This window comes from Brassica oleracea, chromosome C9 (genome assembly GCF_000695525.1).
Source record: "Brassica oleracea var. oleracea cultivar TO1000 chromosome C9, BOL, whole genome shotgun sequence".
NCBI lineage: Eukaryota > Viridiplantae > Streptophyta > Magnoliopsida > Brassicales > Brassicaceae > Brassica > Brassica oleracea.
In genome coordinates this window covers 10,001,678-10,006,842 of record NC_027756.1, presented here as the reverse complement: position 1 = coordinate 10,006,842, position 5,165 = coordinate 10,001,678, and positions in this window count along the sequence as shown.

The window sequence follows — 5,165 nt, the reverse complement described above, 5'->3', positions numbered from 1 at the left end:
ATCCATGAGGTAGTTGTACAGTACGGATGCGATCAATAAGTTCTTGAAAGTAGCGACTCCTGTGGCCACGGATGTTCCAACTTGAATTCCCGGCTGCATCCCGCACCCTTGCATGGCGATCAATTCTCAAATGGCATGTGCCAATTGGGCCAGTGATATCTATTAACTTCCCTACTTGTAGCCAATCATCCACCCAGAAGAAAGCCGTGTGGCCATCATGAACTTCAAAACGTATGAACTCATAAACCTGCAGACGAAGTTTCAAGAGTTTCCTCCAAACCCATGATCCTTTCCCATCATCCTTTACATCCCAAAAAGATTTTTGTCTCAGTAAGTATTCCTGAATCCAGGAGACCCATAGAGAGCTTTTTAGCGAGAAAATCTTCCATATTAAACTCATAGCGAAGACCTTTGAGGAGTCCCGCAACTTCCTAACACCAAGACCTCCTTCCTGCTTAGGACAACATAGATCATCCCATGCAACTTTAACTTTATGAGTCTGATTGGGAGAACCCGACCAAAGGAAAGCGCTACACATGTTTTCAATTTCATCTAGACAAGTTTTGGGAAGGATGAAAGCTTGACTCCAGAAGTTTACTATGCTCGAGATCACGGACTTTATTAGTTGTAACCGGCCAGCGTAGGAAAGATATTTGTTTCTCCAAGCAAGCATCCTTCTTCGGACCCTATCAATCAAAGGTTCATAGTCCTGCTTCGTTAGTGCCTTGGTGGTGAGGGGCATACCCAAATACCTTACCGGGAGCTTTCCCACCTTGAGCCCAAGGAGCTCAGCCTCTTGTACCACCTCTCTTATCGTCTGACCTGAGGCAAAAATCGAAGATTTGGTCGCATTAATATGTAGTCCTGAGATGGTAGCAAACTTGTCCATGACCGTTAGTACTCCCCGCAGTGATCTAACGGACCCATCCGTAAACACGAGAATATCATCTGCGAAACTGATATGTGTGAGCTGCACTTTTTCACACTGCGGATGATACTCGAACTGATGCTCACACGCTGCCCTGTTCAACATCTTGGACAAAACATTGTTTAGTATGACGTAGAGATACGGTGAGAGAGAGCATCCCTGACGGATTCCTCGGGCACTTGTGAAAAAACCCTCCAAACTCCCATTGACAGACACAGAGAAAGTCGCAGTAGATATACAAACCCTTATCCAAAGTATAAATTGTGGTGGAAGGCCCATAGCTTTTAGCACCGAGGTGATGAAAGACCACCTAACCGTGTCGAACGCCTTTGAGATATCAAATTTTACCGTAGCTCTATTAGAATTTGACTCTTTATGATATCCATTCACTAGTTCTGATGCAAGGAGAACATTTTCGAGCATCAACCGTCCCTTAATGAAAGCCGTCTGATTTGCCTCAATAGCCTCAGGTAGTATAGTTTTCAATCGACGAGCAAGCACTTTGGATATTACCTTGTATATCAAATTACAGCAAGCGATTGGCCTGAAATCTTTCATGGTTTGCGCCTCCTCCGTTTTGGGTATTAGTGTCAAGATCGTAGCATTGATCCCAGTTGGCAGAAAACCGTAAATGAAAAAGGATTGCACCGCTGTGATGAAATCTCCCCCTATCACAGACCAAGCCGCTACGTAGAACTCTTTGGTGAAGCCGTCTGGACCGGACACCTTATCGTTAGGTAGAGCGTTGAGTGCTGATATAATTTCTTCCACCGTCACAGGAGAGACCAGCCCTGCAGCAGATGTAGGAGGACAGCGATAGGTTAGTAGGTCCTCCAACATGTCTTCCGAGTCCACCTCTTGACCCTGCTGACCTTGGAGGAACTTTTGAAAATGTTGTACTGCTTCCTTCTTTATGTCTGATACCTTTGTTAGCACTTCACCTGCCTCAGTAACCAGTTTCTTAATTGTGTTTCGAGACGTTCGTGTGATCACAGCTCTATGAAAGCAGGAAGAGCCCAAAAATAACTAAAGCCCATCAATACTTTGCACTAAAAAGGGATATGAGGGATGAGGTGGCGCATTGTAGAGCATTTTCCTTCTACTTTATTATTATAGATATAGGGTAAAGAAAGATCTGTACGTTTTATTATTAGGATACTAAAAGTATATAGATCCATAATTTTGGATTTAGTATTATTAAAATATTATTATTTATATATTTGTTGAGAAGTATTATAACATGTAAGCCATGTCATGTATCCTTATTAAATATTTGTGTGATTTTTTTTAGAATAATAGGTTTTTTTATCTAAATATATATTATATTTTATTAAACTGCATAAAATTTAGTCAATAATTTAAAAAGTATTTTTTAATTAAAAATTACAAAATTATCTAATGTGATTAAAATATATATGATCATCAACGATTTTGAATACTAAAGATTAATCATAATTTATGTACATTCTATTATTTTTCTTAATTTTATACTATTAAAATAAATGAAACAATTACATTAACTATATAATAAAAATTTATATTTTTCGTATACGTTATATATATATATATATATATTTAAAAACTCTAAATTATCAAAACTGTTAAAAATCTCACTTTAAAAGTTTGCAGTTGTTTAAAACTTTGTTATAACAAAGATACAAATTATCATAAAATCACATGAGTATAAAATCTTATGATCTTAAATTTTTCGTATTGTTTAAATTATATTATATACCATATAAAGATACATAATATTTTAATTTCAAAAGTTTAGAAATATATATTATACATGAATTGATAAAATCAAATATGATTAAATAATTTTTCTTAAAAAAATTACCAGTTATATATTTAACAAATATTTTAAAATTACTAGTTATATATTTAACAAATATTTTATAAAAATATTTCATTCCAAGAAGAACTTGAATTATATGGTAAAGCGTGAATAAGTAAGATGGAAATCAAGGAAAAAAAAATCGAATTTACATGCAACAATGATTAGAATGTTTTAAAATTTGTATCTGAAATATTTTATTATATAAATTATTTAAAAAATTTTGTTTCAAATTGTAATACTTAATATTTCTGTAGTTAATTTGGCAGAAAAAAAACAAATAACTAAATTATTTTTATAATGTTAAGAAAAATAAAATATGCAGTATTGGATTGCAAATATAAAATAATAAAGCAATGAACTAAACTTAAAATTGTAGTTATTAATCGAAATAATTTCAAATAAAAACTCATGCAATAATAACTTGTTTAATGTTTGTTCTAAATTCTCATATTTTGAATTAGATTATATGCAATGATTATTTTTGTAGAACTTGTGTGATTGGGTAATAAGATATAAAAATGTGCATAAGTATTAATTTTTATGTTCTACTACTAACATTATCTATCATATACATATTATCAATATATATATATACACACACTAATATTTTAAAGAAAAATAAAGCTAATCCTTTATATCAAAATTAGAGATGATTAGTTGAGTTGCTTGACCTATCTTAGTCGGTGTTATTCAATCATGTATTTTAATAGAGTTTAAATCTTAACACAATATATTGTTATTCGAATGATGATTATAAATTATATTTTAAAATCTAGTGCTATTCAGTGAATGATTTAAATCCAGTTTTTAAAATCAAGTGTTACTCAACTTTTAATGATTTAATTTTTTTTTTTGTATTTTGGATTGATTTCAATCTTATGTTGTTTCATAAATAAATAACTGAAATCAAAATCCAATGCATACTGCAGAAATGTTAAAATGCGTCAATTTAAACTAGACAAATTATCTAAGATATCTATTTTTAGTTTATCTTCACAAAAATAATTCTCAATGACAAAAATAAAATTTATTAAGGGGTAAAACTGTAGATTAACTAATCTAGACTTATGGTTTATAGTTAAAGGGTGACTTTTTGCGATATGGTTTCAAATGATAAAAAATTCAAATTAAAATTTCAAAATAAAAAGATGATATTTTGGTTATTTTCTTCCTCGGAGACTATTCTTGTGATAAAAATTTAAAATGAATTATTTGAGAGTATTGTCTATTAAACTATCTTAAATTTTTAAATCTGATAGATCACAAAACATTAATGATTGACTTTAAAGCACTAGTTGAAACCTTTTCATTTTATTTAAAACTTTGAATTTATATTATATTTTAGATTAAATTTTAAAATTATAGTTCAAAATAGTCATATAAACTATGGCAATAAATATATTTTTATCTGCGGAAAAAAATATTTTTATTTATTTTGAAAATATTTTTAAGAAGATATATTTGCTGTATAATTTACTGTTTAAATTTTATATCATAGTTTTTATGGTTACATTTCAACCAGTTATTCACAATATTAGTACGAATTTATGAATTACGGAATTTATTTTGAAAAGTATAGTACTACAGTATATGTTTAAAAAATAAGACCGACAGATTAGGAGACATGTTCTCACTTCTCATAAATAAAAAAGTTGATGGTGTTGGGGTTAGGGAACAGTAATCGATACGCAAAAGAAAATGACACGTCTGTCCTCCTCTACTTCGCCTTTTTGTGGGCATTATAGTAATTGTTCGATGGAATTCAATTTACCAATCCTGGTCCCGATATACTAAAGATCCAACGGTCGACTTTCACTTTAAATTATTTCTAGTATAGGATATTTGTCTTTATCATACTGCCAAAAACATTATGCTTAGAATATAACACAGAAAATGATGTTTTAACCAAATAAATTTATATTGCTTAGCCTAAGTTTTTTCCAACGAATCAACAAATGGCCTTAATCTTTACATCAAAGGAAAAAACGTGGAAACTTAGGTATCCGATTTATATTGAGTGTCGATTAATATTTGAAATTTCAGAGAATTCCAGTAACAGTGTAGGCTTTGCTGCAAAAACTTGTAGAACACGAATAGTTACATTACATCTTATATTACGTTGACGCACTAGTGTTACTGTGCGAAAATGTTGCTTTTTAGCAATGCAAGATCAAGTGTTTGATAATAATAGAGAAAAACACAAAAATAGCATTAAATCAAGTTTATGTTTCCAAACTAGTACTCAAGTTCAAAAGTCACAAAAATAGCATTTAATGTTTTATCAAAAGTCACAAACTTAGGGTTTAGAGTTAAAGGGTGAGGTTTAGGATTTAGGGTTTGGGGTTTAGAATTTAGGGTTTAGGGTTTAGGGTTTAGAGTTTAGGGTTTAGGGTTTAG